We start from the raw sequence: 14,410 nt of genomic DNA on the forward strand, positions 1-14,410 counted from the left end.
CTTGAATGGATTCACTCTGAAGTACAAGCTGCATGAAAAATTTCAATGTCATTTTTAGCTCTGCTTCAACAGACATAGTTTGCCAGGGCTGATTTAAGATACATGGTCTGTGTGGGATACGCTGTTATTTATCGTGTATTGATCTGGCAATAATAACCTGTGCTTTCCTGAGATTTAACGCCTGTGACTCCCTTCTTGTTTGGTAAAACTGACCTGCCACTTGCAATTCATTCAAAATGCAGAAGCACACCTTATTGTGGATTTGAGCTAGCACATTCATTCATCCTGCTCTGTGTTCTTTTCCTGATAAAATCAGAGTTGTTATAAATATATACCTCTGAAAGGGACTAACATTGCTTATATAGAAAATCCTCTCCTTGATCTCTGATGGGACTCTGAACTCACAGGCTTTATGGGATTCTGGGTTTTGCCATCATGTTAGAAGTCAGAAAGTGAATACAATTTTGCTATGGTGGCTCTGGCAAAAGGTCATTTATTCCCCTCTGAAATTGGGGTAAATTAGTTTCCACTCTTAAAAGCAGCCACAGATAAACATATTTTTCCCTGAGTGATTTGAAATTATTATTGTTGCTTTATTGACTGATGTGTTTTTCAGTCAACCCATTGTTATTGTGTTGACTTTGTAGAATATTTAAGTTAATAAAATGTTGTTTTGTTTTTGTTGGTCACCTCAGACTTATTTGTGCTCTTCAGATAAAATTGTTACTTCTGTTAGTATCTAAAAAAAATGGTTACAGAAGTTGCATAGCATTATCAGCACATAGTCCCAGGGAATAACGCTGTAATAATTTAAAACTTGGGTAAAAGTCTCTCCTTAGTAAGCTGGCTGAGAAAGTCCAGTCAAATGACAGAACATCAGTAAGAAAAGATAAAATTAATCTGAAAATTCAGAATTAAATCAGATGCTTAAGTTGAACTGTAGACTGGTCAGTTAAAGAAAGTAGCTGGACTGTCATTGTGAGAATGCACAGGAACAGAATTTGGGCTCTACAAGTCAGTAAGTTGTCTATCAATTTCCAGTTAAATTAGAATTTGTAATAATAAGTCAATTTACTTTTCGATTTTTTTTGCCTTTAGATCACACCAACATCTAACAGAAGGATGGTTCAAATCCAAGTTTCAAAGCTACTTTCCAACAAGTAATGAAGACATTACCTGCGTAGATATTTCTCTTCCCAATGGATTACCTGTGGTTGCCTCACAGAGGTTTAAGCATAAGTTTACTACAAACTGGGATCCAGTCCAACTTCTTCTTTGCAGTTTGCGAATGTGGGATTTAGGTTTAGCATTCAGTGGGCAGAACTCTCTTGGATGCTCCTTCCCCAGGATGAGTGAGAGCTGCAGTTGAGTACTGGGCTGGAAGCTGTAGTTCTCCATGGCCTTCTGGAGTCACCGGTGCAGCTGGAGCCAGTTCTGTTCAGATGTGCTCGAGGTCTGAACAAATTCTTCAGCCACTGTCCACCTTACTTCCCCTGGAAGTTTGCTATCTAGGACAAGAGGAAATGTCCTCAAGTTGTACCAGGGGAAGCTTAGATGGGATAGTAGGAAAAATTTCTTAATGGAAGGAGTTTTGAAGAACTGGAATAGGCTGCCCAGGGAAGTGGTTGAGTCACCATTCCTGAAGGTGTTTTAAAGACGTGTAGATGAGGTTCTTAGGGACTTGCTTTAGTGCCAGAGTTAGGTTGTGGTTGGACTCAATGATCCTGAGGGTTTCTTCCAACCAAAATGATTCTATGATTCTGTCTGAGGAGTCTCTGCACTACCTTTTTCGGATGACAGAAAGTTTGTCAACTTTGCTAGCTGATGCTCTGTTGTTAATGTTCTTGTTCTGAGAACATCTTGGCCCCAGTTTTTAATCTGTATTTTCATTCCTGAGGTAATTTTTATAATTCATACAGAATTGTATAGCAAAGAGGAGGCCACGCTGACGAAACCATAGCCTCACTCTGCGCTGCACTTCCCTGGGTGACAGAAGTAGCTCTCAGAGTGCTTCATACAGGGTCAAGCAATCCAAGAGTACTTGAAGAGTTTAGACACACAGTTTCACTCTGTTTTTCAGGACATCTCAAACGAAAGTCTGTCTTGTTTTGATGCATGAGACTTTAGTGGTACTGCTTGCCTAAACTAAATTCTCCAGCATAAAATCAATTAGATATTCAAACTTGTATAGTGGAAAGTCTAAATGTCATTCATTTACTTGCAAGGACATGACAGTCTTTATTGACTTCTTAAAAACAGTGAGTTATTTCACTTCTAGGAATATCAGAAAAAAAAGAAGAAAAAGATGTAGGGAAACTGATGTTGCCTCATTCTTTTTCTGAATTCTGATGTCAGATTATAACCAGTGCTCCTACCTAACGCAAGAAAACACATACTGTGTCAGACCAGGGACCACCTAAACAGATATCCTGCCTTTTGTCCAGGAGCAGATACCCAAGCGAGAAAGGAAGATCAGAGAAAGTACACAGGGATACGTCCCTGAATACCCTCCCAAATGCTTAGGGTCTTCCTCATTGCAAGCCTGCTGAAGTCTGTAGGCAGGTTTGGTACCCTCAAACCAAAAGCTTCTTGAGATGTACTGGAGAAAGAGCCCTAAGCTGAGAGGAGCATGTGAGCCTCTCGTGCCTCACAGGCCATCCTGGAGATCTCTCTTGCCCATGGCACAGGTCACCTCAAACTCTGTGAGAAGTATTGCTCTTGGCCTCATTGGAGGTGTGATTGGGGCTGCAAGTTAGAGAAGGCCAGATGTTAAATTTTATAAGTGACACTGCAGAAGAGCAAGTGGTCTGGTCACCATCCCTGCAGTGAAGTGCATGGTCTGTATTGACATTAACCTGACCCAACCTAACAGTGTCACCGCAGTGTCCATTCCGGGGTGCAGTGGGCCTTCTTGTTTCACGCACAGTTGCTTATTACTGAAATTACAAAAGTTGTTGTAGAACCACCCCTCTATATACATCAGTGCCATTTTTTAAACCTGAATAGTTCCTTCATGTTAATAATGCTAGATGATTACAGCAAAGTTGTCCTTTCTATATAAGATACAGGCCAGACTTGCACGAGTTTTTAAAGAGAGTTGTGACTCTCAAACTAAATTAGGATTTTTTTGATACAAGCCCAGTAGAGCCCAGTAAGAAAGTACTTGAGTATTAGAAATTCTTAAATTTATTTACTTCAAGTAAACAATAATATATGAAATAAGTCCTATGCTGAGTAGATCATGGATAAATAAGTTTCTTGCTTAAATTTGTCACTGTGTTCCCAAAAAAGGACATTTTAGGTTTTGATAGAAAAGCATTTTGTCCTGGTTTTGAATGAGTCAGTTCATTTTTTGCTTACTACAGCTTTGCTTGGAGTGGATAATAATCAGTTGAAAATTGGACGAAGTACCATGAATTCTTTTGTTAGTCCTATAGATTGTAGCTCTGACTTAATGAAGAAAATCATTATCCACAAACTATCAATATATGAGAAAAGTTTGCCTTAAAAGCCATTGTGCTTCCAAATAAGATTTCCATAGAGAAGTTGATAACATTTTTCAGGAAAAGCACTAGGTCTTCTCTGTGGGAACGGCAGGATGTGCAATTCCAGCTAAAGGGCCTTGGACAGGCTATACAGAAGTATGTTTTTTATAAGTGTAAGGAGTGATAGCCCAGGCCAGTGAGAATGACATCTTGGGCCGGAAAACCGCAACTGTATGTATGATGTGTGAATGTTGGGCCCGGGCGTGTGAATGAGTGCATCAGAATACTGCCCACAAGATATGCATGGGAATGTGACTGAAAACAGTCACAACATGAGTGTGGTGTGTTTGGAATGACAATTTTTGAAAAAACATCCTGTCTAACCTCTTGGTCCAGGCCCATTTCTGTAAACCTATAAATTCAAACCTGTTAATAAAAGTCAGATCAGCTTGGCTCAGCTCTGCCTGGATCTGCTCTTGCTGCTAGTAAGAACTCTGTGTCTGTGTCTCTGTCTGCGTCTGTATGCATCATTCCTCATCCTCCTCCATGTGTTCTTGCTAATGTGATTTCTTGTATGTTGTATTTCTGTATAGCAGTAATGTATTGACTCGGTTAACTATTTTCTTCACTTCTTTTGTCTTCAGCTATTGACTTCTAAGTGTTTTGAAATCTAAGGTCGGTGACTGAATTCCGCTACTTGTTTGTGATCATAGCTGTAGAATCTAAAATTTAAGAAGCCGCTACTTTTTTCCTTTCCCTTTAATTAGTTGTTTTCATTTTGCAGTCCTTGTTAAAACTCAAGTTAATTTTGGATTGACAGAGATCTTCACATAGATGTTGTGGAACGCTGCCTTGCATACATGACTACATCAAGCACCTTCTGAACCAGTTCAGTTACTACACAGTCTTATCTCATTAGAATATTTAATATTTTCATAAAATAGTTTCAGATACTTCAGTGCTATGAGTCTTCACATGATTTGAATGCTTTCTCTATGTTTTCATGTAAAGAGCTGATGCTCTTTAGGTAGAAATCTTCCATGGAAACATACGAAGGTTTATAATGTCAATGCATCTCTGTATGAAGAGGGGATTGTCAATAGCAGTTGTCCATCCCGCTTGTCCAATTCCACTGCAGTGACAACATCCCTTGGGAAATTTCTTAAATAATTTACCACCAGAATAGGCAGCAGCATTCTAGTTGTGAGTCATTAATAATATCTTAATATAATTATAATTATATGGAAAATAAACACAAACATGTATGTACAAACACACAGGTACAAAAAACTGAAATTGTCACATGCATTTACACACAAGGGATAATTTTCTGTGTCTATGCACATAGTTATAAACAGGATTTCCTCCCTTCAATTTAATGAGTGTCTGAGTTACAGACTGGATGTTCTTTCAGAGAGGGCACTCAGGGAAGAGTTTAATGTCCAGATGAGAAGGTATGTAACTCTACTCATACTGACATACACTGGGCATTTTGAGTGAATAGGTCTTTGGAGGCATACATCTTGTTCCATAGTTCGTTAAGCTTTTGTCATTTTTAAAAGAAATCATTGCTGTTCCTTCCTAGATTCTGACAGATAAAAATGGAAATCATATTAGGAACAATATACAGGAGTACATATAGTACAGGAATATTTGGCTTTCTTGACCTCTTTTTTTCTTCAGATGGTTATACTGAGGTTTGAAAATGACAACATGTATTGATGTAAATGATTTCGCAGTTCCCTAACAGATTATGTTGAGAAGAAAACAACAAACCCAACAAGGAGAGAAAGCAAGAAGGAAATGGGCACGAATATTCAAAGGTTCATGAGTGAATACAGGCACAGATAATTCATGTTCCCCCCTGTCTTGTAAGAATTCTTATTAGAAAGGTTCAGGCTATATGGAAATAAAAGTACTTTTGAAGACTGTAAATAAGCTCCACTTTTTGAGGCCCTGTTGAAAGGAAATTAAGCCTAATGTAAGCATATCCTATTAGCATTAAAATAAATTCATAAAATAACATCACTTACATAGCAGAGGGCAAAAGTTGCAGGGAGGGGCCTACAGATTTATGAGGTCCATTCAGTAGTGTACAGTGGAGATAACAGCAACTTGAGTTCCTGTTTTTAAGGCAGAACAGATGGTCAGATAAAGGAACAGAGAAAGTAATAGAAAGTCTAGACATTTTAAACAGATGTTAATAGCACTTGATTTTTGATTCTTATTTAATTTTTACATTTCTAGAATAAATATGTGGGATGACCTGCCACTAACAGGGCAAGGCCAGTAGCCCAAATGCCAGTGCCATTCACTGGCGTTCGTTCTGACTGCATCTCAAGGCAGTGCTTCGTGTCTTGTGGTGACTGGAAGGAAGCAGTGGTCTTCCATGGTATCTGTGATTGCTGGGACCTGGATTTGAAATGATCTGTAGCTAGATTATGTGTCTCCTGGAAGTTACCCTCTCCATTTTCTTGTCCCCTGTCATCTACATTCCTCAGTGACTTTTCTGTCTCCTAGCTAGAAAAGGAACTTGAAGTTCAGGAACATTGCCAGAATCAGTTTTATGGATGAGACCCAGATCCAGGACAGAGCAAGACAGAGGTAGGCGAAGGCTTGTCTCAACTGTTGTGCGTGTCAGCGTAGCTTTGGCTCTCCTGTGAGGCTGGATACTCTGGTGGTCCTGTCCTGTTGTGGCTCTGCATGGAAGAAAAAACACTGTCCCTGAAAACCTGCTCCTTTGGACCCCCCCTGCAGCCTCTAGTGAGACTCAAATGCCACGGAGAGTGCATGTATTTCTCTTCCTTGCATGTTTTATGTGACCTGTTACCAGGTGAAGAGAAGTATGAAGCCTTGGCCTGATCAGAGGTATGAGTTACAAGTGTCCCCCACAGAGTCAAACCTGCTCCTCCAAAGCATACACGAGATGCATAGAAATCAAAGCAAAATTTTTGCTCTCTGACTGTGTCTTTTTCAGGCTTGAAAAGTAGGGCAACATTCTTGTCTTTGATAACTTTTTTCTGTGAAGAAGATGGGATGAAACGCACTGAAATTACGTGTGAGCTGGGGTTAGGAAGAATCCTTGCTGTAACAAGAGGCAGTGCCAGCGCAATCATCACTGGTGCCAGCGCAGGCTCTGAGCTGACAGTGCTGGCTTCTAAGAGGAACTCTGAAGACTGCAGAGAATTGAAGTTATACACAACCATAAATATTTAATTCCTATTATTGTATGCTGAAAATTGGAGCACTGACTGCAAAACATTATAAAACATAGCAGCGTAAAACATATCAGCAATGCAAATATGCTGTAAATATTGTAAGGAAAACAGAAGCATGAAATTAACTCTTAAACTTATTTATAGCTGTAGACCTCAGGATTCTCTTGTGCATTGTGGTGTAATTTCATAATTATACCAGCAGTTTAAAATGACCAATTTTCTTCTGGCATAAAATATGTTGTGATTTAATTAAAGAAGAAAGCTAATTTAAATGGAATTGAGAAAGACTAAATCAATTATGAAGAATGCTATTATCAGATTTGAAAGTCTGGCAAAATTAGTCAAGTTGTGTAGCACCACATTTTCTCCTTTTTAATGTAAGAAGAAAAATTAGTCCATCATTGTTTTCTATGGTTCAAGGAGGGTAATTCACAAAATCTGAGGAGGCAACATTTTCAGTCATTGAGATGTAATAAAATAATCACTCAAACTTCAATGGTATTTTGGCAGAAATAGATGCTTATTTTCTTTGAAAACAGAGGTAGTCCACCCAAAACCTGTGCCTTAGGCTTTGGTAGTGCTGTGCCAAATCCTTAGGAAAGCTGTAATTTATTTTCCTCATGCTCCTATTCTGCCCTGTAAGCCAGGTTTCCCAGAAGCCATGATTTTCACATGAGTGAGGGGGAATGATGCCCTCAGGTATGACAGGACACGCAGTTGGACCACAGAGCTTGGCCTACAGCAAGGGCAATGTGAGTCACTCAAATCACAGTTTCAAGTTTTGCTTTGCTGGTGTTTTTGATGAAAAAAAATATGATTTTTAATTTGAGATTTTGCTTTTCTGCAGCAAAAGTCAGAAATAGTAACCCAGCTCTGAGCTTTTCAGCTCTCAGTTTTCAGTCAAATTTTTTATCATGTAGTTTTAAAGAGGTTTCCTTCATTGCCCTTATCCTGATGTATACAAGCTGTATATCTGGATTTGTTGTTACTTTTCAAATACATTGGTATGTTGAACCTATTGATCAAGTAGCTAGTAAAAGTGCTAGAGATGCATTTATTATTCCTCAATGTTATGATGTGCCAATCTGTCCACACTACCAGAGAAGAACATTGTATCTTCTCAATAAACATCCTTTCTTCTGCTCTTCTCTGCCTGCTCCATGAATTTCTTCTAGAAAGCTAATAAACACTCAGCTGAAATAAGGACATTATCAGCTTTTCTAGGTGAGGAAGACTCCACAGAGGATAGTTTAAGAGGCTGGAGCTGCTCACAAAAATCATACCAGTGTGGCTTCAAAGAAGTTCTAAAGCCACGGTGCTGAGATCTGAGAAGGTCTCAGAGGCAGGACTGAATCTTTGCTGATCTGTGGCTTGGGGGCTGCTATTTCTGCCTGTTCGTAAGAGAGATGGAGAAGTGACCATAGATCCTGACAAAGTGATGCAAGTGGAGCTCTAGGATGTATCTTCTTGGGTCATGGCCATAGACTACTCTAGAAGACACATAGTGTAGTGGAAGAGCTTTACTACCCAGCCTTCATCTGGTATCATTAAACAAATGCAAAATCCTGACTGGAAGTGGTTCAAAAGGTTTTCAGGCAGAAGCTGTGACTTCTTAGCTTGCTCTCAGATTGCAAGTTGTTTGTTGAAGCTGTTCAGGGTGAGGAGGTGATGATTTCTGCCTCACTATCAGTGCTGTCTCAAGCTAACTGAGTTGGAATAATCCAACCCACTGCACTTCATACTAAACTGGATTGAGGATATGTGCAAAACTGTTCATTATATCTCAGATAACCTCTAGCTGAGCAGCAGTAATTTCATTGTTCACAGCTTTGTAATATAGCTGGACTCTTTATAAGCTTTATAAGGTTCTAACAGCAAAAATTTATATTTGGTGTTATTATTTATGTAATACCAGGTATATGAATAAATCAAATGAGGTTAGCTAAAGTGATTTTCCAACAGAAATATACCTATGCTGTCATGTCTATAAACATCATATGATGTAATTTCTCCTCTCCCTTGTTTCCTCCCTTTATCCCCTCCTCACCCCCTCCTTTACCATCTATATATAGGAGATTACTGTACTGGCAAATATTCCAATATTCCTTGCCTTAGATGAGGTGACAATAAACCCCCACTACAGGGAAAGTCCAATAGATGTTCCCAGTAAGCAATTTAACTCAAATGGCTGTATGCTTTCACTTTTTGCAGTAAATCTGTGTTGGTTTGAGTGCACACTTTCATGCTAATTCTGAATGGTCCTGCTTCTGATGGATGGTCCTCACCTATCAACACCCTCTCTGGCTTCACTGTTCAAGAACTTCTTTCTCCTATAATAATAATGATAATAAATTATCCTATAAGTTTTAAAAATGCTATCTAATGATTTGTCATACTAATTCATAAGTTAATTAAAAAAACCTGTGCTTGGAAGGTGGTAGATCTTCAATGACTATTTAATGGTCCAAGCTTAAGAGGACATAGGTTCTCTGTATCTTTTATCAGCAAAAAACTTTTCAGTATTTCGACAAACTGCTTTGCAGCACGCAAGCAAAAAGCCAGGCATGGTAAAGTCAAGTCTTACAATGTTTTAGAAATTAATTTCAGAAATAATGGTGGTCATAATAAATCTTCTCACAAGAAACAAAAACCTTGCTTGTAACTTTATGTATCTTGCTGAGAAGTTGCTTTTTCAAGGCTTGCATGAAATCAGCTGATGGTGTGCTGTCAGATTTCTCATTTCACCTCAGCAATGGTTTATATTAATTTTAAAAATACTCTTAATTGAATTAATCTAAACTGAGAGAAAATGCTCTTAATTTAAATAACACTGTCTACAGATGATTGTGCAATAGTGTGATATTGGCTATGAAGTCGATTTAATTTAATTGGTACAGTCAGTACTTTGGGGGCCTCATTTGAGGAGACAGTGATATGCATTGCTTTTGCATGGCACCTCCACTTCTATTCCCCAGGACTCATTTGCTACATTTATTTGGCAGGAGGAACAAGTTTCTCAGTTCAGCTCCTGCTCTCCAGCCACTAATCCTTCCGGATTTGTCTGCAATTTTGATTGCTAAACACCATCAGGGTACCCGAGCCAGGTGAGCTGACTGGGCACAGGAGAGAGCTTTGCTCCAGCAGTGCACAGCCTCCAGGTGGGTTCTTCACCCAGCCAAGAAGCGACTCCAGCGTGATGGAAAGCAGCACACCTATGCTGTGGGCTCTGCTCATGCCTGGCATAAATTGCTACAGTACTTTGGTATGCGGGTGCATTGCAAAACTGTCCCATTACAAGCAAGTATATGAACTCAGAATTTAACTTTAGTTGGTATTTAGACTCTTTTATTTACTATAAATAAGACTGTAGTGTGCAGCATACTTCTAATGTCCTCAGATTCCTGTTAAATATTAATTAACCAGCAGCTTCTGAATATATGCTCCAGGTAAAAACTTGTATATTTGACATTACAGTTTAAACTGGTGCTTGTTGCAAGTCACTCAGGAGTGGTGGGTTTTGCTCTTTCTTCAGTTTTCTTTCCTGCAGGAAACTGATGAAGCTCTGGCCAGTGGTAAAGACAGGGAATATTTTAATGTGAAGTCCCTCCCAGGCTCTCCAAGATTGCCTGTTAGGAGAGTCCTTGTTGCTGGTGATGACAGAATTATACTATGTAGTTAGTCTTAAAAATTAGGGGATATGCCTATTGTCTGCTCAGAGCTGGCCTTGCTTCAAGCTCTGCCAGGCTAGGAGCTACCGAAGGCCCTGCTGAAGTGATGTGAAATCATTAGTAACAATATCTATAACGATGAAAATGAACTATTGTGATTTTCTGCGGCTGGTGCATTTGTTAATGCCAAGAACCGTTCAGGCTGTGTGGCTGGTTCAGGGTCTGCCTGCCAGGATACTGACTGGTGCTTGCACCAGTGGGTTGAACAAGTGTTAGCCCTGATACTGGTTTGTGCATTCAGCTTAGAACACAGTACCCATTCTTGCTTTTCCTTCACCCTGCAGTAGATGGGGAGACACCTTTTTCTGCTTGTGTTCTGCTGGATCTTTCCTCTCCCTGGTCATGGGTCTACTGATCTATAACGGTGGCCTGTTGCGGTGTGGCGTGGGACATCCTGGGGTCCCAAGCCCTTGGTCATCCAGACCGAGCCCTGTTGGTGCACGATGCACTCTCAGCTTTTCTCGTGGTAGGCAGGAGGGTGTAGGAGGAGAGGCAGACAGCTTGGAGCAACGTGGGTCCTCTTTCAGGTCCTTATGGAGCTGGGATGTACCTGAGGTGCAGAGCTGTATCTGAGGGTCATATTCCTGGTTTGTGGAAGAGATGTTGCTGCTCAGATTTTCTAGTCTTCACTCCTTCTACCTTTTTAGCCTTTTGCTTCCTTAGACTCTGTCCCTGCTGGTAGCAACTCTCCCGCCAGCCTTAGAAGATCCTGTTTTTCTGTACATACTCAGAGTTGTCATCCTTTAGCTCCTGTGCTGACATTCCACCAGACTGCTATTACTTGCAAAACTTCGAGGTGAAAGTCCACAGTAAAATATCAAATTAGCTAATGTTAACTTTCCTCCCTGAAAACCATTTCCTCCTCTATTGTTTTTAAATATAATGGCCATGCAGCTCCTGAGTGTTTCCAGGACTAACAGAATGGCTTCAGGATTGCTCTTGTTCCAGGAGAGAATCCACTACCCAAATCTTTATTTGAGTGTTGAGATCTAAATTAGGAATGCTGACATCTTTCAGTTCACTGATATTAATGAGATCTTTCCAGGGAGGACCCCAGCAGCACCAGATTTACCTAGCAACAAGACTTGTGGATGTTTGTTCAAGACACTCCCTTTTGGTGCTTATTCTGTCACTGCCTTTTATCGCCATTGTTTCTCCAACTTATTATTATTATTTTTTTAATTTGTTTTTCCTGCCTGTTTCTTTTCAGTTCTCTATCTGCTTCTTTTGAAATTTCCCCTTCTCTGAGGGTTTCACTGACCACTCATACTCCTTTCTCCCAGAGCGCTCAACCTCCAGGTTACTTGTGCTGGCACCAGTTGTAAGTAAATCTGGTTTTGCTAAAACCAAATGAGCAAAATTAAGTGCACACTATTTCACCATTTCAGGCTGCCTGTGGACTGCAGCTAACAGCTCCACATCCATTACTGCTCAGCCAGCAGTAAAACACTTTTCATCATATCCATGAGAATTAGAACTGCACATTAAAAACCATGTGGTTAAGGCTCCTGATGATCTGAATGCCTCCTCCAAGCCGTGTAAATACATAAAGTTGTCACATATTTCATGCACATAATTTGCTGTGGACACGAACTACCAGTTTTTGCTTATGTAAGTTGAAGCAGAAATGGGAACTTCAAATTTTTTTTTTTTTTTTAAATTTCAAGGTGTTTGTCAAGAAAGAGGATGGAAAGAATGGGAAGAATGCTAAGTGAAGGATGATTTGTGTTTTTTTTTTTTTTTTTTTTTTTTAGCCAAACTTTCCTTTCCAGCTAACCCAGGTGGCATTTATTGGCTAATAGGCTGACTAGTCACTTTTATCAGCTGCACCGTCATTGCTAAATACCTCCTGAAGTCAGGGTGCTGACAGTTGTTTTGTGATGTCTGCTGTGTTTCTAGGTGCCCTGGGGGCCCAGCTGAACAATTTCAGCCCTTACAAGGAATCTGCCATTGCTCGAGGTGGAACATCAAGAGTGCAGCTAGGAACCGGGAGGCGAACTGTAATATAAGCTCCCCTGGGGGTTACACTTGACCTAACATTTCATCCAGTTCTGCATAATGAAATTGAGAGAGAGGTGCTTGATAACACTAATTAGGAATTGGGTATTAAACATGATATCGCTAAGCAGCAAATAGAGTTGCAACAGAGAGGATTAGAGGAACAGACATAGTTCAGAACTGAAATATTAATGTAATTGTTTCCAGGTCTAGTTATGGCCAATACTCTGAACTAGTGTGTCGGTTACCCAGTGAGCTCCCCCAGCAGCAATAGTTTTCACTAATATATATATATATATGTGTATATATATATATTTTATTTTTTTTTTTTAGGTGATCCTAAATTCTCGGGTGAAGCTGCCTGTGCTGTAAACCTGGAGACAGAAGAACCTCGAAGTGTCAAATAATTTCCATGGTAGATCTGGCAGGTGGAAACCTACAATTTCAATCTTTAATATTAAAAATCACAAACCCAGAATGGAAACCTCCATAGACAGGTGATAACCAATATACAATGTCAGCAAAATAATAATGTTGCCAATAAAGATTCAACTGAAAAATACTGATGGGAAATATTGCATCTTCCTGGAAGCTGTACTAATGCAAAAATAGTAAGCAAGTCTTCAGTGTTTTGCATTTCTCCTGGGATTTTATGCAGTTCAACTCTAAAAACCCATATGTACATGAATAAGTTTTGAGTGTTTCGTGTTTTGCACTACAGGTTTTATGCAAGTATGTTTAAAATATACATACACACACTCATGCTTTGTGGAATACTCTCCAAAGGTGATGCAGAGGACTCAGCATAGAAAGAATAAAATTTTTAATTGTGTGAATAATTTAAAAAGTGTTAAGTCAAGCATTATGTAAATGTTAGAGATTTGCACGTGATTAGGCAAGGTTTAAATCTCCTGCAGAAAAGCAGTGTTTTTTTCATCATAATTTTTAAAATGAATATGTGTGGTTTTTTTTTTTCCCCCGTTAACCCTGAAAGACAGATTCAGTGTTAATTAATGAAAACACAATTGCTACAGGCATGATTTGTCCTTACAAAAAGGATATGGAGAAAGGAATGGATGTTTTGATTCCGGAAAACTGAGCAGAAGCTTGTGCTTCATATTATCCATCTAGAGTGTGGCTCTGCCTTTCATGTAGTGTGTTGCATGCTTTGCTGAAGCTCCACCTTGTTCCCAGGAAATAAGGATCAGCTGGAAGGTTCACTGTCTAGAGCTCCGAATTCGCTACAGCTTTTGTGATTACAGAAATAAAGGTGTTTGTTACAGATATTTTGCCTTTCTGTTTTTATGTTTTTGCTCTGATACCCCTGAGGCAGCTAGTGTGTGGGACACAACACGGATACAAACTCCTGGCTGTTCCAGACAACATTAGGTTGAAAGACTGGGCTTGCAAAGGCAGTGTCGGGCTACAGTGTTAGTGATGTGTCTGTCTTCTGTGCACAACGCATCTGAAATGGAACTGGGTCCGTCGTGTCCTCCTGCGAGCCCTGGAGATGCTGCACAGCAGCCTAGTGACACATGTGTCTTTCAGCCATCCTGGTCGGTAGAGGTTGCTTGGCCTGACTCATGTTAAAGATCCTGGGAGATCAGATGATGAACAGCCCAAGTACAACTGGATTTGGCTAAGAGATTGGAATATGCCTGAGGGGACTTGCTTTGTTTTGTTTTACTTATTTAGGTACAAATGCAAGTGCAACAAATGTGGAGGCCCATGGGAGCAACCTTCAGCTCTCCTGGGTTTGCTGTCTGAGACCTGATTAACCATGAAGAGTTAATGCAAGAGCAACCCCTTGCTTGTGGAGACACCATCTCTATGGCGCGCTTCATCGTACCAGCTTGCACATTAGAGAATTGGTTGAGGGTGAAGAATATCTAGAGGCAGCACTCTCCTAATGCTTTTTTTTAATTGTCATGCCCCTCGTTTGCACTGTGTGCTGTGACAGTGGGTGACACAATCCATTTAT

This window comes from Patagioenas fasciata, chromosome 1 (assembly GCF_037038585.1).
Source record: "Patagioenas fasciata isolate bPatFas1 chromosome 1, bPatFas1.hap1, whole genome shotgun sequence".
NCBI classification, from domain to species: Eukaryota; Metazoa; Chordata; class Aves; order Columbiformes; family Columbidae; genus Patagioenas; species Patagioenas fasciata.